This window comes from Macaca mulatta, chromosome 11 (assembly GCF_049350105.2).
Source record: "Macaca mulatta isolate MMU2019108-1 chromosome 11, T2T-MMU8v2.0, whole genome shotgun sequence".
NCBI classification, from domain to species: Eukaryota; Metazoa; Chordata; class Mammalia; order Primates; family Cercopithecidae; genus Macaca; species Macaca mulatta.
Window position 1 is genome coordinate 131955421 of NC_133416.1, and position 20008 is coordinate 131975428.

At 56.0% G+C, this 20008-nt stretch overlaps 2 protein-coding genes across 13 annotated transcripts in view; both read right to left on the reverse strand.

Annotated features, from left to right (window-relative positions):
- The window catches only part of NCOR2 (nuclear receptor corepressor 2), a 193554-nt gene extending 190040 nt beyond the window's left edge, over positions 1–3514 (reverse strand). For 8 of the 12 annotated variants that reach the window (XM_077955739.1, XM_077955741.1, XM_077955738.1 and 5 more), the window contains exon 1: positions 3059–3514. The gene's annotated coding sequence lies outside the window, so the exon portion shown is untranslated. The remainder of the gene's footprint in view (positions 1–3058) is intronic. The other 4 variants (XM_077955765.1, XM_077955764.1, XM_077955743.1 and 1 more) reach the window with 1 other exon arrangement.
- Positions 1–20008, reverse strand: part of LOC144332672 (uncharacterized) — a 67262-nt gene that overhangs the window by 3177 nt on the left and 44077 nt on the right. The window lies entirely within an intron of this gene.

Here is a 20008-nt window from a genome sequence, read left to right on the forward strand (position 1 = left end):
ATGCTCTGGAGCCCTCTGTGATCCTCAGGCACAAAGCAAACCCCGCCTGGACCCCCTGGGATGTCCAAGGGACCAAACTCAGTTACAGGCCAGCTTCATGGGGGAGTCCTCTACCAAAAATACAAATATTAGCTGGGCTTGGTCGCATGTGCCTATAGTCCCAGCAACTTGGGAGGCTGTGACAGGAGAATCGCTTGAACCCAGGAGGCAGAGGTTGCAGTGAGCTGAGATCGCGCCACTGCACTGCACTCCAGACTGGGTGATGGAATGAGACTCAGTTTCAAAAAAGGAGAAAAAAAAAAAAATCTCAAGATCCCAGGATCCTGTGTGCCCTTCACCCAGCCTCCCCCAAGAATAACATCCTGAGACAACGACAATTCATCATCCGTATCATAACCGGGAAGGCAGCATGGATACAGCCAGCCATATGCAGATCTGCAGCAGTGTCCAATGCACTCACTTGTGTGTGTGTGTGCGTGTGCATGTGCGCGTGTATCTGTGTGGGTGTCTGCATGAGAGTATGGGTGTGTGTGTGCGAGTGTGAGTGTGCGTATGACTGTGAGTGTGCATGTGAGTATGCGTGTGCATGTTCGCGAGCGTGTGTGTATGCGTGCGCATGTTCGTGTGACTGTGTGTGTATGGTGTGCATGTTCGCGAGTGTGCGTGTGAGTATACGTGCGGGTATGTGCATGTGTGTGTGCATGTGAGTGTGAGTGTGCATGTATTTAGTTCTATGTGTTCTTATCACACGTGCAGACTCCAGTGATCACAACCGGTCCATGCCGAGCTGCCTCGTCACAAAGGCCCTGTGCTGACTTCTGTTCTGAACCTTCCTTACCCAGGACTCTTCTCCACTGGGTAGGAAAATCGAGTCCCTGAGGACTCTGGCAAAGGTCAGGGGCAGCCACAACACAGCTCTGTGGCCAACCCAAGTGGACACCAAGGCCTTGGGGGTGACAAGGGGACACGTATGACCACCCCCCCCTTCAGAGGCCACTCTTGAGGTCCCAGGAGAGGCTCCACGACAATGAGACAACAGGCAGCTGGCACGGGGGGCCTGGACACCCGGGGAACTCCCACTGGCTCCTGCTGGCCCAAGAGCGGAGGCCCTAAGCCAGTCACTGGCCCAGCATCCGGTGTCACTTACAAACACAGGACGGCTGCCACCTTCCGCAGGAGAACTAGCCCTCCCGCCCCAGCCCCAGGCCATACCACTGTGGGGGTTGCCTGGCCCAGGGCTGGCACGGAGGGGCTCAGGCTGAGTGGGAGATGGGGCAGAACAGGCAGGCATGGGGGGAGACCTGGGGACCCCAAACAAAGGCAGAGCCTGGGAAGCACCCACCCGGCCTACCTCCCATTATCTGGGCCCGGGTTTCTATAAAACAGGAGAGCTCTCTGCAGAGAACAAAAGAAAACTGGACGGAACTCGAACGTAAATCCAACCTTGTGGTTACAATTACAGAGGCCCACCCAGGCCAGCACTGCGCGGACCCCTTCAGGCTTCTCTCGGGCTCTCCCAAGACATACTGGCAGGCTGCAGTGCTACCACTGTGGTAAGGGACAAGGAAACTGAGGCTCGGTGGGATTCCAGGACTTGCCCAAGGTCACACCATCCTTGAGGGGTCGAGCTGGCACTGGAACCTCAATCCGGCCACTACAACTTCATAAACACCATCGCCCTGAGATGCCAAAATCCCAGGGCCGCCCCCGCCCCCAGACCAGGTGCATGTATTGTTAGCATCGAGAAAACAACTTCAGCGCCAGTGAATTATCGACTGTGAGCCTATTATGAACCAGAAGGCAGGTTTCATTCACTCCCTTAAGCCATACAGCCTATGAGGTGGGGAAAGATGCAACATCCATTTGCCAGATGGGAAAACTGAGGCTCAGAGACAGTAAGTTACTTGCCCAAGGTCACACAGCCAGGAAGCATCCAACCAGGACAGGAACCCAGGCAGTCTGCACTGAGTTCCCCCCAAAACTGCAGCTCCTTCTCCCGTCAGTCTCATGCTTGTGTAGACCCCACTGTTGCCCCATTTTACAGACGAGGAAATTGAGGTCTGCAAAGGGGAGGCGACATGCCCAAGGTCACACAGCACAGAAAGGACGGAACCAGGACTCAAACCCAGGTCTGTGGCAAAGGAGCAACACTGCCTGGAAGCCCAGCCCTCTCCCCTCCCCAGCCTGGGCTCGGAGGTCCCCAGGAGCCATTCCCGCCACCTCCCTGCGGCCGCAGCGCACCCAGACCTCGGGACAAATCGCTCCCTCATTCCCCCAGCTTGCAACTAAAGGCTCCTTGTGAGCTCGGGAAGCCCTTCCAACTTTCCAGTGTTTATCCCGGCTGCTCACTGCCAAGTCCCTGGGCAAGCCTGGGCCGGTGGCGCTGATTTCAAACCAGACACGGGCACCGAGCCAAGCGCCACCTCGGTGGGGAGCCGGGCGCCGGGGCCGGGCTGCAGCACTGCCTGCACCTGGCTCTCCCCTGCCTGAGCCCACCCCGGCGCCCCAGGGCAGAGCCTCGGGAGCACCCACCATCACACACCCTCCTGAAGTCAACTCCGGAACAGAAGCCCCCTGAGTCCCCAAGGCTCGCCATGCTCCCCGGCAGGGACACCGGATGTGCACCGAGGCTCCAGGAGAGGAGCCTGGTGCCCCCCCAGGTCCCCTCCCACGCGGGCTGGCCAAGAAGCCTCTCCCCGGCCGGCCGGGCCAGCGCCTCGGAGCGCTCTTTTCTGTGCCTGCAGCAACTTTGTCCGATAAGACAGCCCTGCCCACCATCCCGCTGAGCTCAGGGCCGACAACACTGTGCTGCCAGGGGAGGGTCCGGCCGCCCCCGCTGGCTGACCTGCAGCCACTCGGCCCCCAGCCCTGGCCACCACCTCCAGCGACAGAACTGGGGCTCTTTCCAGATGAATTCCTTGGCCCCCAACTAGCGCCCCCTGCACAGAGCCTGCAGGCCACAGCCCTCCACCCCAGTCTGTGCCCACCTCCCCCGGCCAGAGTGACCCGGCCACACTGTGCCTCCCCTGCGCACACCAAGCCTGGCGACTTCTCTTACCCGAGCACATGACCAACCTCGCTCACGTCAGCTCCAAACACAACTTGAAGTAACTCTCCCACAAGAAAAAAAAAAGAAAAAGAAAAAGAAAAAGTGCCAGCCAGCGGGCCAGCGGAGTCCACACACACAGGCTGTGCTGCCGGCTTCCAGGAGGCACACCGCAGCCAACATCAGACCCATCCTTCCCCCAGGATGACACCCGCAGAGGGGCGGCCCCAGAGGGCGGCCTCACCTTCCCGCGAGACTACAGCTCCCATCCCGGCCCGGGAGGCCCTGCGGGGCCAGGCCAGGCCCCCCAGGCTTCCAGCCCGATGCCCCCCAAACCCGGGCAGGCCAAGGACCACTAGCGACAAGAGCGGGGCCGCCTGACCCCACGGCTGGGACGCGAACGAGACGTCGGGCCTCCAGCGGTCCGTTCTCGCCTCTGCCACTCCGGGCCTATAAACACAGAGAATTACATAAGTCCACTCCTCTTGTTTGGAAGCCAAAAGTACGAGCTTTTTCTCCCAGCCTTGGCAGTAAGTAATAATTCCTCATTGCCATGGTAACCCTGGCGGGCTTCCAGCCGACACTCGGGAGCTGAAACACTGTGAGGCCTTTTTATAGCTCGGCTAGAAAAACCTCTTCACTCTTCGCTCGCTGGCAGGCGAAAGCGAGCTCCAGCCCCGCTTCTCCCCCTTTAACCCGCTTCCTCCCAGCCTGGACTGTCCAGCCTCGGGCCGCACCTGCACCTCCAGGCCTGGCTCGGGACCGGCTCGGAACCGGCTCGGAACCCAGGCCTCGGCCCATCCCTCCCCCGTCCTCCGTCCTGAGGGCCAGATGGCCAGAGGGGCAGGCTCTCCCTTGCAAATATTTCTGTCCTTCTTTTAATCCTAGGAAAAGAAAGCTTGACCCCCTCACACTGGCATTCTGATCTAGGGTCATCTCGGTGACAGGCCTAGAAAAGAAGACATGGCCAAATAATACACACACACACAGGCCAACAACGATGGCTTGGTAGTCAGCCAGGAGTCTGAACCTTGGCTGCAATTAGCTGTGTGACTCAGAGACAAGTCTGAGCTTCTCTGGGTGTCAACTTTCCATCCGTAGAAGGGGCAGGCTGAGCTCTGCTTCTCCAAGCGCTCTGGAAAGCAGAGACGAGGTGCCAGGGGAAGCTGCTGGAGCTCCCAGGAGGCAGAGGAGGCTCCACGAGGGTCTCCAGATTCACTTCCCTGCCCCTAGCAGCCAAGAGTTGGGCCTAAGAATGTGTCCCTGGACAGCAGCCCAAATGATGACAAGGGTCCCGGGGTGCAGACACAGGGAAGGCACCCCTGGCAGGAGCATGGCAGATGTGAAAGTCTGGAGGCTGGACCATGCGCGGTGTGTTGTCAAAGCAGAGAAGAGGCTGGCATGGCCAGGGTGCAGGGGCGAGGCGGGGAGAGTATGACGATGAGGTCAGGGAGCTAATAGGAGTGGAGCGGAAGTGGTCAGATGGACTCTGGGCCTGGCCTTCGACTCCAACAATAACACTGTCATCCTTTGTACTCTCAGGAGCATCTTGAGAGTAATAATATTAATAACAATAACAGTGGCCACGCACACAGAGCCCAGCAGCTTTGACTATGTGCCCAGCACTGTGCTAAGCGGGTCCCCTGGTTCACCAGCTGGCCTCACACCACCGCGGCAAAGGCAGGTATGCCCCTGAGCCGCCATACACAGACGGAGCAGGAGGCAGGCCCAGAGAAGGTAAGGGACTTGCCCAAGGTCAACAGCTAGTAGCTGAGCTGGGACTTGAACTGGGCAAGCCTGGCTTGTCTCCGTCATCCACATGGTAATTCAGCCACAAGGAGTCACAGAAGTGTTTTAGCACCAGATTTGCCTGTGACACGGGCCCGTGGCCACTGGACCGACGGGGGGCCCAGACTGGCCACGAGGGGATGAGTGTGGTGGCTGCGGAGGCCCCTGGAAGCCAGATGTCTCCTGTGAACAGCTGGCCCTCCAGACTTCCCCAGGAAACACCCTGGGGGTTTTCCAGAGACCTGCCCCAAAGCCAAAGGTGGGATTCTGCTACTTTTTTTTTTTTTTTTTTTTTTTTTTTTTTTTTTTTGAGACGGAGTCTCGCTCTGTCGCCCAGGCTGGAGTGCAGTGGCGCGATCTCGGCTCACTGCAAGCTCCGCCTCCTGGGTTCACGCCATTCTCCTGCCTCAGCCTCCCGAGTAGCTGGGACTACAGGTGCCCACAACCGCGCCCGGCTAATTTTTTGTATTTTTAGTAGAGACGGGGTTTCACCGTGGTCTCGATCTCCTGACCTTGTGATCCGCCCGCCTCGGCCTCCCAAAGTGCTGGGATTACAGGAGTGAGCCACCGCGCCCGGCTGGGATTCTGCTACTCTTAAGCCTTCTTTTATAGGTAGGGAAACTGAGGCACAGGAAGGCATGGGCATATTTGTAACCCAAAGATCCAGCACCGTCTTCCCACCCAGACCATCGCCGAGACCAGGCGGAACCATGAAACCCAGGAGCGGCCAAACTGGCCCCATGCAAACACCACCAGGAAGCGGTGCCTGAGAGCAGGTGAGTCAGGCCTCACCACCTCCTTTTGTTCGTTTTTGTTTGTTTTGGACACAGACCTGCATCCAGACCTTTGCCAAAGGCTGGCCCTGGAATCTGCAGTAACTCCTCCCACCCCCTCAGAGCGACTGTGTGCTATGGGCAGGTTTGACACTGGGCCGTGTCTCTTCAGGGCCACTCGTTCTGCTTCCCGTGTCTTCCCCGCCAGATGCTGGGCAGCAAGTCGTTTGTTGAGTGACTTAATGAAGACCACAAATCATCAAACACCAGAAACAGCCACAGGCAGCAACCCCCAGACAGAGCCTGTGGCCAAAACCAAGCTCGTATTCAGAATAAGCCAGTGTTTGGTTATCTGCTCAGCAGGAGAACTCCCTATCACGCAAGCCTCCAACGGCGACCACCCCTCCATACTTTGAAAAGCATCCCCTGGCCAAAATCTGCTGACAGGCCACTTCCTGGAGCCCGTCTGCTGAGCAGAGCTTTGACCGTGGGAAAGACCAGTGAAGACCCCCCAGAATATGATTCACCGCGGGCCACAGGGGCCGGGGCGGTGGGCCAAAGGGGGTCTGGAAAGGGGCAGGGGGCCCTTAAGCTGAGTGGCCCCAGGCAAGGCCCCCAGCCTCTTGAGGCATCAGAAGGCTCGGCTGGCGAATGGGGGAGCTCCTGCCTGCTGCCTCTCTCGGGACCCAGGTCAACAGGAACTACATGTGCAGGGCGCAGGGGAGAAGTGGGGGCCAGAACTCTGAGGGCCAGATTCAGACCCACAGCCGCAGCTACAGTTCAGCATCCAGCTCCAGCTGGAAGAGACCCCCCACTCGCTTCCTCCCCACGCACTGCTGCTTCCTGGCCAGGCACAGAGATACGAGTGGAGCAGGGTGGGGGCAGGAGAAAGAGAGAGCATCGTGAGCCAGACACGTCTGCCTATCTGCACCTCCTCAATCCCGGGCACCAGGGCTCCGTGACCTGGGCAGCCTCAGTTTCCTCATCTGAAAAGCCACCTAGATATCAAATGGTTCTATTGATGTATGCCACACAATGGAATTCCGCCATATAAAGGAATGAAGGACTGACACCATTCAACACGGATCAACCTCAAACACATTGTGCGGAATGAAAGAAGCCAAAACCCACAGTGTATGATTCCGTCCATGAGAAATACCCAAAATAGGTAAGTCCACAGAGGCAGAAGGCAGACTGGTGGCTGCCAGGGGCTGCGGGGAGGCGGCAACGTGGAGTGACCCCACCGGTACGGACTTCCTTTAGGGGTGATGAGGACATTTTCTGGATAGAGTGGGTGGGTGTACAACACTGTGATTGCGCTAAAAACTCATGAACTGTTCACATTAAAATGGCAAATTATATGTGATGTGAAGTTCACCTCAATTAAAAATAAATAGGCCGGGTGCAGTGGATCGCTTGAGGCCAGAAGCCCAAGACCAGCCTGGCTAACACGGCAAAAGCCCTTCTCTACTAAAAATACAAAATTCAGTCAGGCGTGGTGGCGCATGCCCCTAATCCCAGCTACTCAGGAGGCTGAGGTAAGAGAATCGCTTGAATCGGGAGGCAGAGGCTGCAGTGAGCCAAGATCATGCCACTGCACTCCAGCCTGGGCGACAGAGCGAGGCTCCGTCTCAAATAAATAAATAAATTAAAAGATGGTGTTGTTGAATGCACGCCACTCCAGCCCAGTTTACCGACTTCCTGAAAGCCGCATCCAACTCCCAGCTGGTAGGAGTTCCTCACCCAGGCCTGGAGCTATCAGGCATTCTAGAAGCATCTGCTGAGCCCCTACTGTATGTGCTGAGCACTGGAAATATGGTAGTGAACAAGACAAAGTCACATTTTACATTTTAATTTTTAAATATATGAGTGACTAAAATAAAATTCACAACTGCATTCGTTTCCTGTGGCTGCTATAACAAATTATTACAAATTGGGTGGCTGAAACCAGTGACCTATCCTCTCACAGTTCTGGAGGCCAGAAGTCCAAGCTCAAGGTGTCACCAGGGCCACACGCCCTCCAAAGACTCTGCAGGGGGAGCCTTCTCTGTGTCTTCCAGTTCCCAGTGGCCCCTGGTGTTCCTTCCGTCTTCACGTGGCCTTCTCCGCTGTGTGTCTTCTCTTAGAACACTTGTCATTGGATTGAGGGCCCATCCTATTCCAGGATGACCTCATCTCCAGACCCTTACCTTAGTTACATCTGCGAAGACCTGTGGTCCAAATAAGGCCAAGGTCATATTCACGGTTTCCAAGTGGACCTACGTTTCATGGGCCACAACTCAACCCACTACCAAAGCCACGACCTCAAAGTGGCAGCAATCGCATGCCCAGAAACACCTTTGGTGCCCCTCTCCTTTCCCCCTAGTTCCAGAAAACTGGCTGGAAGCTGCAGAGGAGAGCTCTGGGGATCTCCAGGATGGCCCCAGGGCCCCCATACAGCCCACAGAGCTGGAAACAGACCTGAGAGGTCCCACAGCCACCCTCTCCCCGCCTGAGCCTGCTAAAAACTAACCCTGAGGAACCCAAATCCCCTTCCCTGTGGCAGGCATCCACGAGCCAGCCACTTGTGGGCGGCTTGAGGAAAGGGGCCTGCCTCGTGGATGGCGAGGCCAGACACAGGCCATCACCTCTGCCCCCAAATAAAGACACTCCCCAGACCAAAATGCATCCTATTTCCCCATCCAGGCCCGGGATTCTTCTCCACAAAAGCATCAAAATGAAGCCCTGACCACGCTGGCTAAGGGAAGCCAACGGGACTCCAGGGCTGTTTTTCTGCATGTTGTTTTTATTTTTGAAAGGGGCCGCCCCCACCCACAGCAGCTGTGAGCTGGCAGCTGGCAGAGTTAATTGCTCACTCAAGACTCACTTCCAACTGCAACACCATCCGGCACGCCAGGATAGATACCACGGGCACCCGGCAACTGGCAAGGACGGCTGGGGGCAGGGGGCAGGTGGCTGCCTGTTCAGGGGCTCCTGGGAACCCACACCCCGGCAGCAGAGGCAGCGGCACAGGAAAGAGGAGTGCCCAGGAATGCTCCAGGCCAGCCGCTGGATCCCAGGGACCCAATCTGGGAAGGACACATCGCACCGGCTGGCATCACTAAAGCTCTCAATGTGCCAGGGTCAGTGGGCTTCACGGGGCCTCCACTGTGCCTTACAACTGGGGTGTCCAGTCTTTTGGCTTCAATGGGCCACACTAAAAGAACTGTCTTGGATCACACATAACACTAACATTAATGATAGCTGATGAACTTAAAAAAAATCAAAAAACAATCTCATGCTTTAAGAAAGTTTACAAATTTGTGTTGGGCTGCATTTAAAACCGTCCTGAGCTGCAGGTTGGACGAGCTTGCCTTACAACAATCCTATGGGGTGCTGTTATACCCATTCCATTAATACATACTGGGAAACTGAGGCAGAGAGCAGTGAAGTGACTTGCCCAAGGGAACGGGGCTAGGAAGTGGCAATGTCGGTATTTGAACCCAGGGAGTGTGAAACCTCAGTCTATGACACTAACCACTAGACTATACTGTCTCCAAGAATGTCAGGCCCCACTGGAGACATGGTATTGTTCTCTGAGAACTGCTGTGGCCGTGGGCCTTGACTTTCAGAAATGGCATCTCCAATGGTGTCAGACATGACTTCTCAAGACTTGGGACCTTCCGGGACAGCCCATGGGACATTCTACCCAGATCACAGTGGGGACAAAATACTTTACAAGTCACTGCTAAGAAGAGGCTATAAAATGGTGACAGCCAGTTGTGGCCATGAAGAAAACTTGTTCTGGCCGATACAATGATTTTTAAAAACTGGGCCATTCTTTATAAAATCCAGATTTCCAGCTTCTCTTGGAAATCCATCAAAATATCTAGCATGCCAGTTAGCCACAATCCCCACCTCTCCCTTTTGACCTGCACCGACTCACTCCTTTCCTCCCTGTGTCTGAGTTTGGGACATCCCCTTATCTCTACTTTGGCCACCTCCTCTTGCTGTTGTAAACAGTGGAACAAATGTTGAAGACCTCACTCAAACAAGAGAAAGGAGTATCCCTCCTGGGATGCCAGGTGACTCTCCTTCTCTTTGGCTGGCTGGGCTGGGCTGGTGGCATGATCCAAGAGAACAAGGCCCGCATGGAAGGTGGCACAGCTGAGGCAAAGCCAGCTCCCAGAGGCATTGTCTGAACACCTGGATCCAGCCATGCCTGAACATGTCCTACCCTGGCCACTCTGAGGACCCATCAACTCCCCATCATGGCCTAACTGGACTGGAGTGTGTCTCTGCCACAACTCAGGAGCCCTAACTAACTGCTCCGAATTAATCACCCCCATGTCTCCCCTTGAATGACTCGCCCCTGGACACCTGGCCTGATGGAAGACTAATTCAGCTCTTGCTTCACCCAGGTGAATGCCTGAACCTCGTCCTCACAACCCTCACCACCCGCGATAGCACTTGCTTGTTTAACTGACACTCTCCCTCTGGATACTAAACTCAAAGGCACAGGCAATGTCCAACTTCTAAACCGTTCTCATCCCAGTGACCCACGTGAGTCCGGAACATGCCACGTGCCCAATACATGTAAATTAAAACCATGTAAATACATGTAAATTAACTGTGGAGCAAAAGAACAAAAGGGAAAGGCAAAAGTCATTAAACTTGACTTCTGCCTTAAATGTGAAAAACAGCCCACCCCCGGAGGTCTGCAGAACAGTCTCAGATCCAGGGAAGCCCTCGTGGGGACCCCCTGCTCTGCTCCAGCCATTAGAGTGGGAAACTGAGGCACAGAGCCCCAATCAGCATGCCCGAAACATGGTGGCCGGAGGGCCTTGGCGCCTGCTGTTCCCTCACCCCCTTCCTTTCACATAGCGGGTGCCTCTTTATTGTCCAGGGCCCAGCTCAGATGTCACCTCCTCAGAAGCTACCCTGGAATTCTCACCTAAAATGAGTTCCCCGAAACTGAAGTCACCCCTACCTCTCCACCCTGTATTATTTCACAGGCAGCATTTTCTTGCCTTGCAAAATCCTGTTTGTTTTTCGGCACTGCCCATCTCCCCATCAGCCTGTGTGATCCACAAGGCAAAGCCCTGCATCTTGTTTGCTGTGTTTGCCATCCCCCCGACCCAGAGGAGGCCGTGGGGACACCGATCTGGCTGCAGGGAGGCAGGAAGCAGATGTCCCACGTCCTGACCATCCCACACTGCCCAGAGCAGCTGCTCGTGCCTGAGGGCCCTACGTGGCACATGGAGGCTGTCCCACAGCTGGCGTGGCCCTGCCAAGAGATCCAGTCTGGCTGTGGCAGTGACTGGCGTACCCACAGGGCAGAGGGAGGGTTGCAGGTGGCAACTGCACTATCCACACAATGAAAAGCAGCTGCCTTGGGGTCAGGCGTTCTGGGTTCACATCCTAGCTCTGCCAGCTGGGCGACCTTCGGCAAGTCCCTTAACCTCTCTTTGCCCTCAGCCCCCTTACCTAGAAAACAGGGCTGATCATAATAGCACCTACCTTCTAAGGCTGCTGCAAAGAGTACATGCGTGTATGTATGGGGTGCATGTTAGAAATTGTAGTTAATGTTAATAATAATAATACTGGCAACTCATACACAGCACTAAGGCAAGAAAAGGATCAGGAAATGTTAGCTTTTATAGTAAATATGGTATTTGCTCTGTGCCAGGTCCCGTATGAAGCACCCCACAACCCTGAAGTCAGCACCAGGGGAATGTGCGAACTCCCACTCCCATCCAAGCCACGGCCCAGAAACGCAGGCCCTGTCTGGCTGCACAAGTACACCATGGAAAGCAAAGGGTGTTCCCTCCCTGGGCCCCCGGGGGCGGCCCAGACATCCCAATGGTTCAGGCCCCACTGCCTCATACAGGACCTGGAGTCTGGAGATACGGAGAGGCACCACGGAGGGAACAGGTGTGGGCTCTGGCTGGGCACCCTGGGGCTGCGTGGACAGCGGACGAGGACAAGACTGCCCCCAGCCACCCCCATCCTCTGTCCACGCCCGGCACATGCTCAGGTCCTGAGGAGCAACCATGAGGGTGGGGCAGAGCTGGTCTCTTCTCCCCACCGGACAGACAGGACGCTAACCAGTCAGCCACGGCAAGGACCCCAGCAAAGCCAGCCTGGGATGCACACAGCTCCCTGCACTTCTCGGACAGGACAGGCAGCCCCCTCCACATCAGGGACACGAGGTGGCCCCCGTTCCCCAAACCAGGCAGTAAGAGACAGCTAGAACACTAGCTCCACCACCTCCCAGCTGTGTAGTCTCACTCATGCCCCTCCACCTCCCCGAGCCTCAGTTTCTCCATCTGTACTATGGGTCTAAGGACCATTATCACAGGCAGGACAGAGAGTCTCCCAAGAGCCAGCCAATCAGGGCCCCTGAAAGAGAAAGAGAAGATCTGGAAAGAAGCTATTTTAATTTCAGCAAATGGGCTTGCTTTGTCATTAGTGAAACACGATTTTATTTTACGGTTCAGAATGGCATCTGTTTATGGCAGTCATGGAAGAGATGACGAGATCTTTTCAGCAGTGGAACCTCAGGAGGCCTCGGGCCATCCTGACTCAGCAAATCCCTCAACAGGCCACGCTGAAGGGTAGATGGCAAACACGTCGCCGTGCACAGACGTGGCCACAGCGCACACAGCGTGCCCTGGATAGCGAGGCGGGAAGGACACCGGCTGGGGCAGACGACCTGAGTGCAAAGTTCACTGGCTGTGTGACCTCGGGCAAGACGCGGAACCTCTCTGTGCCTCAGTTTCCTCATATGTAAAGAGGCAATGATGATAACCCCTACTTTACAAGAGCTTTTAGGTGATGAAATAATTACTTTATTTATTTATTTATTTATTTTTTTTTTTTTTTTTTGAGACGCAGTCTCGCTCTGTTGCCCAGGCTGGAGTGCAGTGGCACAATCTCGGCTCACTGCAAGCTCCACCTCCTGGTTTCATGCCATTCTCCTGCCTCAGCCTCCTGAGTAGCTGGGACTACAGGCGCCCACCACCACACCCGGCTAATTTTTTGTATTTTTTTTTTTAGTAGAGACAGGGTTTCACTGTGTTAGTCAGGATGGTCTCTATCTCCTGACCTTGTGATCCGCCCTCCTCGGCCTCCCAAAGTGCTAGGATTACAGGCCCGAGCCACCGCGCCCGGCCCTTTTTTTTTTTTTTTTGAGGTGGAGTCTTGCTCCGTTGCCCAGGCTGGAGTGCAGTGGCACGGTCTCACCTCACTTCAGTCTCTGCCTCCTGGGTTCAAACAATTCTCCCCAGTAGTTGGGATTACAGGCGCCCGCCACCACGCCCGGCTAATTCTTCTGTTTTTATTAGAGACGGGGTTTCACCATGTTGGCTAGGCTGATCTCGAACTCCTGACCTCAGATGATCCTCCTGCCTCAGCCTTCCAAAGTGTTGGGATTACAGACGTGAGCCACCGCGCCCAGTCAATTAAATAAATTATAACATGTAAAGTGTGACACAATGACGATCACAAACCCTGTTAGGACTGTTGCTGTCACTGCCATCAGGTGCTCCCACTTCGAAGCTCCAGTAGGTTTATAAACCCAACGGCAGCGTAAAGACGGGTCCACCTGGATCCCTGGGACTTTGCACTCAGGTTGTCTGCCCTGGCCCGCATCCTCCCCGCCTCGCCCTCTAGGGGGTGCTGTGTGTGCTGTGGCCGCATCTGTGCGGGGCACCGTGTTGGTCATCTACCCTTCAGCGTGGCCTGTTGAGGGATTTGCTGAATCAGGATGGCCCGAGGCCTCCTGAGGTTTCACTGCCGAAAAGACCTCGTCATCCCTTCCATGACTGCCATAAACAGGCAGACTGGGGAAATAACCCTCTAGGGACCGCCCCCCCCGACCCCCGTACCACCACCACCACCACCACCAAGGCTCTCTGGGAGCCCCTACAGCACGCCTCCCCACCTCCTCCCTCCGGAGACCGCCCCCCGCCCCGCCCCCGTACCACCACCACCACCACCACCAAGGCTCTCTGGGAGCCCCTACAGCATGCCTCCCCACCTCCTCCCTCCGGAGACCACCCCCCACCCCGCCCCCGTACCACCACCACCACCACCACCACCACCACCACCAAGGCTCTCTGGGAGCCCCCAACAGCACACCTCTCCACCTCCTCCCTCCGGAGACCGCCCCCCCCCGTACCACCACCACCACCACCAAGGCTCTCTGGGAGCCCCTACAGCACGCCTCTCCACCTCCTCCCTCCGGAGACCGCCCCCACCCCGTACCACCACCACCACCACCACCAAGGCTCTCTGGGAGCCCCTACAGCACGCCTCTCCACTTCCTCCCTCCAGCTGGGGTGGGGATGACTATGAGACACATGTCAGAGCCGAAGATTAAAAACAAGTACAATGATCGGGCAGGCATCCATCCACAATGATGAATCTGATGTAATTAGGCACCCCGCTAACTTCATTACTTATTTATTTACGGGATTGCTTATTTAATTTACGGGCCTCCTTCCCCGAAAAGTCATCTTAGCTGACACCCCTCAGGCAAGGAAAAAGGAGAAGGAGGCCCCCTCTTTCATCCCAGCCCGTTCCTGGGCTTCCATGTGTCATGCTCCTCCCTTGCCCCAAAATAGCTCCCCGGAAGGCAGGTGTGGTTTTGCCCAAGACAACAGGATTGAGCAAGGAAGACCCTGGGCAGAGCCAACGCCTGACACTCACAGCGCCCAGTGCCCAAGCACAGTGCGTGACCCGGAAGGCACAGCGTCGCCGCCACACCCTCATCTCGCCAGCAGAGGAAACTCCAGGAAAAAGACGGGTGGTCCTGGCCCCAACCAGCCACCAATTCTTGGCATGACCCTCTGGACTGGCAAACACATCACTGCAACAAACGGAGCTGGCGACTCCCAGCCTGAAGGAGGGGAAGGGCATGCGACTCGGAGTCATGAGTTTCATTTCTTGTCGGAATGGAAGTCACCTGACCTGTCAGAGCCTCAGTTTCCTCATCTGTAAGATGAGTGTTAAGAACAACACCGCCAGGCATGGTGGCTCATGCCTGTAATCCCAGCACTTTGGGAGGCCGATTACCTGAGGTCAGGAGTTTGAGACCAGCCTGGCCAACACAGAGAAACCCCGTCTCTACTAAAAATACAAAATTAGCTGGGCGTGATGGCACATGCCTATAATTCCAGCTACTCAGGAGGCTGAGGCAGAAGAATCACTTGAACCTGGGAGGCAGAGGTTGCGCTGAGCCAGGATCGCGCCATTGCACTCCAGCCTGGGCAACAAGAGCGAAACTCCGACTCAAAAAAAAGAGAACACCACTCACTAATCCTAGCACTTTGGGAGGCCAAGGCAAGGGGATGACCTGAGGTCAGGAGTTCAAGAACAGCCTGGCCAACATGGCAAAACCCCATCTCTACTAAAAAAAAAAAATACAAAAAGTAGCCAGACATGGTGGTGCATGCCTGTAATCCCAGCTACTTGGGAGGCTGAAGCAGGAGAATCGCTTGAACCCAGGAGACAGACGTTGCAGTGAGTTGAGATGGCACCACTGCACTCCAGCCTGGGCGACACAGCAAGACTCTGCCTCAAAAAAAAAAGACAAAAAACAAAACAAAACAAAAAAAGAACAACACTCACAGCTAACTAACCCCAAAAACCCCAACTGGTGCTATCCAGCGCTGCACTGTGGTCTCAACCACTGCAATTGGAAGAGAAGCAGTCAGTCAGCAGCATAAAGACTAGAAAGGAAAAGACAAAGCTAGCGCTGGCAGACATGTGATTATCTCCCACCATCCAGGAGATCCCACCAGCTGGCCGAACACATAAAATCAAAACACAGAACCACAGCTTTGCCCAAAAGGCAGCAAAAGCTGAAAAACGTAATCAAAAGTGCATTAGGGTCTCCTGGAACGGCTAACATTAAAAGATTGACAGTAGCAAGTGCTGGCAAGGATGTGGAGCAACTGGAACTCTCATCCACTGCAGGTGGGCATGCAAAATGGGACAGCCACTTTAGAAAACAGCTGGTGGTTTCTTGTAAACTAAAATAACACATTTACCACGTGACCTAGCAACCCAACACTTAGATATTCGCACAAGAGAAAAGAAAACATGTTCACACAAAGACTTACACAAGAGTGTTCAGAGCAGCTTTATTCCCAATAGCCAAAAACTGGAAACTTCGATGTCCATCAACTGATTAATGGATAAACTGTAATATATCCACACAATGGAATATTACTTAGCCATGAGAGAGAATGAATTGATACATGAGCAACATGGGTTATGCAGAGTGAAAGAAGCGAGACACAAAGAAGTACATACCTGGTGATAATTTTATTAAAAAATTCTAGAAGAGTTAAAAGCTTCTATAACAGCAGATCGGTGGGTACCTCTAGTCAGGGGCAGGGAGGGGGCGCTCGAGATTTAGTGTCAAGGGACTGGCGGGGATTTAGGGGGGACAGAAACACTTTATTTTGATTGTGGAGGTGATACAAATGTTTACATTTGCCAAAACTCATGCATTGAACCCTTAAAATGGGTGCATCATTATAGGTTAATTACATCTCAATGAAGATGATCCTAAGTGTAACAGGGAAAGAGATGCACATATTAACACTACTCACTCCATTCCCAGTGCCCGGGGACTATTTCCTCCCTTCTAAATCAGTCTGCTGGTTCCTAAACTGGCCCTCAAGTTTCCCAAAGGCCCCTGATGTATGAGCATTGGACAGTTTGGGTCCGGGTTGAACCCCAGCTTTGTCCTATGCTAGCTACGTCATTTAGGGCACTGCGGCCCTTAGGGCAAATCACTTTGCCTCTCTGCCCCTCAGTTTCCCCCTCTACAAAAGCAAGGTGAGAATACCACACTCCTCAGAAAACTGCAAGTAAAATGAACCAAAGTGAACGTACCAAGTGCAGGCCCCAGTATACACCAGGGGCTTCATTATTGCTGCTGCCAAGTGACAAATTGTCAAGCACCAGGCCCAGTGTGGACAGAGCTGGCCAGGATTCTTGTAACTATGACAAACACAACACACTTCCCCACCCCACCAGACAAGGCTCAAGGTTCTGGGCTCAGATAGCTGCCCCCAGGCCCCGAGGACTCAGGCCGGGGCATTTAACTGATGCCTGCTGTCCACCCAGGACACGGTTCCTGGGCTCCACCCAACCCGCCCCTCCCAGGGAAGCAGGGACAAAAGGATGGGGCCTTGTGGGGACGGCTGGCCCTGAGGACAACATGGGCACATGCGAGGTCATTTCAGGAGAAGGGTGTCTGGGAGGCATCCACCAACTCATGCTGAACAAGAGTCCAGCCAGAGCCCACCCATTTATAAAAGAAAATGATAATAATAATAGAAGGACAGGGAGGGGGCTGCAGGGATGGGGGCACTGCACCAGCTCCCGCGGGCCTGTCCAGGACTCCTGCTCCCCTCTGAGTGATGGCGGGGCAGGCGCCTGGAGCCAACAGCAGGAGGGGCATCCCCCGGGCCCGATTAGCGGGCGGCCGCAGGCACACACGCTCAACTGTCAGCCTCCTCCTCTCAGCCCGCCATCACAGGCACCATTAATTGCTGTCATTTGAGGGTGGCCTGTGGGGAGAAGGAGGGAGGAGGAGAAGGAGGGGTAGGGAGCAGGAAGGAAGGGGGAGGGGAGGAAGGAATTGCAGGGAGCCCCTGCCCAGGGCTGAGCATCCAGGCTGAGAAGGAGAGGGAGGAGGATGGCAGACAGGGAAGGGCGGGGGGACCTCCACTGCTCTCCTCCCCACCCAAGAAGGGCCCAGGGCCCCGTCCAACTGGGGATAAGGCTGGTCCTCTCAGAGCCCCCAAGAGGCAAGATCCCACTGGGCCAGGGCCCTAGAACCTCCCCACACACACCTTTGGTGTCCCTGATCACCCGCCCAGGGTACCCAGAGACCCCAGCCCCCACCCACACCTGACCCCTCACCCCAATGTATAGACGATCCCAGACGCCCACCTCCCCACCCCACTCCCAGCTGAAGAATCACTCACAGAGCTTTGAGTCATGGGGAACCCACTTTCGGGGCCAGGGGCTCCCGCAGCCCCCTTCTAAGGTCCTAGGTCCGCAGGGAAGAGTGCTGCTGGGAGCCTGGGGCCAAGCCCTCCCTCTGCTACTGCACCCTAGGGACATCACATTGCCTCCCTGTGCCTCAGTTTCCTCATCTGGAGGATGGTGATAAGGAGGCTGCCCACCTCCAGGGTCGCTCTGAGATTTAAGGAGGTAATTCCATAAAGTGTTTAACCGGGGGCTGACATACGTGCATGCATAGCCAGAGTTGGCCCCGACGTCTGTCCCCTCTTATCTCCCCCATCCCCCCTTCTACCATCAGGGTTCTTCCGCAGAAAAGGCTGCACCCCCCCACCCCCAGCGTGGAGGGTCCCAGAGGCACCCCACAGAGCTGCCAAGTGGGTGTGGCGGCGCAGGGCATCCGGGCAGCATCTGTCCTCTGCGAGGGGAGCACAGAGCATCTGCCTGCCTCAATGTGCCCCCATGGCCCCGCTCCCACTCACCCCTGCTGGCCCCCAGACAGGCCTTGCCTTCAGGCTGAGGAGCCACTTGGGTCCTGCAAGGGGGCTCCTGGGAGCATCAGGTTCCCTCAGCAGGGGAGAAGGAGGCCCCACTCCACCGTCTGTCTGCCTTCCCGGCCTCCCTCAGATGTGATGGATCGCCCCGGCGGAGGAAGCTAAGTGCTTGCAGACAAAAAGCCCTTTTATCGTCCTCGGGTGGGCCACTGGCATGACAAGCAGATAACTCAGCCACAGGAGGAAGGCTCCCCATTAGGCCGGAGACGGAGACGCCGATGGATGGGGGACAGAGAGGCAGAGGAGGAGGAGGCCAGGAAAAACAGCCCAGGCCAGGCCACTTTCCTTCCAACTTCAAAGCCCCGAGCCTAGGCAGAAAGCCCTGCTGAGCTCATCACCTTGTGGGGGACAGCCACTCCTCCTTCCCCCTTCCCTCCAAATCCCACTCCTCCTTCCGCCTTCCCTCCAAATCCCACTCCTCCTTCCGCCTTCCCTCCAAATCCCACTCCTCCTTCCGCCTTCCCTCCAAATCCCACTCCTCCTTCCCCCACCTCCAAACTCCACTCCTCCTTCCCCCACCTCCAAACTCCACTCCTCCTTCCCCCACCTCCAAACTCCACTCCTCCTTCCCCCACCTCCAAATCCCACTCCTCCTTCCGCCTTCCCTCCAAATCCCACTCCTCCTTCCCCCACCTCCAAACTCCACTCCTCCTTCCCCCACCTCCAAACTCCACTCCTCCTTCCCCCACCTCCAAATCCCACTCCTCCTTCCCCCTTCCCTCCAAATCCCACTCCTCCTTCCCCCATCCCTCCAAATCCCACCACTCCTTCCCCCACCTCCAAATCCCACTCCTCCTTCCCCCTACCTCCAAATCCCACTCCTCCTTCCCCCCACCTCCAAATCCCACTCCTCCTTCCCCCTTCCCTCCAAATCCCACCACTCCTTCCCCTACCTCCAAACCCCACTCCTCCTTCCCCCACCTCCAAACCCCACTCCTCCTTCCCCCACCTCCAAACTCCACTCCTCCTTCCCCCACCTCCAAACCCCACTCCTCCTTCCCCCACCTCCAAATCCCACTCCTCCTTCCCCCACCTCCAAATCCCACTCCTGCTTCCCCCTTCCCTCCAAATCCCACCACTCCTTCCCCTACCTCCAAACTCCACTCCTCCTTCCCCCACCTCCAAACCCCACTCCTCCTTCCCCCCACCTCCAAATCCCACTCCTCCTTCCCCCCTCCCTCCAAATCCCACTCCTCCTTCCCCCCACCTCCAAATCCCACTCCTCCTTCCCCCATCTCCAAATCCCACTCTTCCTTCTCCCACCTCCAAATCCCACTCCTGTTTCCCCCCTCCCTCCAAATCCCACTCCTCCTTCCCCCTTGCCTCCAAATCCCACCACTCCTTCCCCCACCTCCAAATCCCACTCCTGTTTCCCCACTGCCTCCAAGATGAACCTGGTTGTGAGGCCCAGGGCTTAGGGCCCAAGGCCCAGCCCCAGGAAGCAGATGACCTTCAGGGCTGATCTCCCCTCCTGCCCAGTGGGAGGTCCCCAAAGGCTCAGGACAAAGGAAAGAGGCCTCCCCCAGGTAAACTCCCCCCAGGTAACTCAGAATCCCACAACCCGAGAGGCCCATTCTAAGCCGCTTCGGTGCCCTGGCAGGGCTGTTCCCTCGGCCTGAGACACCCTTCCCCCAGATACCTACGTGCTCCCTTCCTCCCCTCCTAGAGGTCTTTGCTCAACGGCCAGCTTCCCAGGGAGGCCCACCCTGACCCCCACTTTGAAACTGCAACCCCCAGCCCACCCACACGCTCCCCAGACCCCTTCACGGCTTGTTCCTCAGCCCGGTGCTAGACCCGCTAAGCGTCGGACTTACTGACTTTCG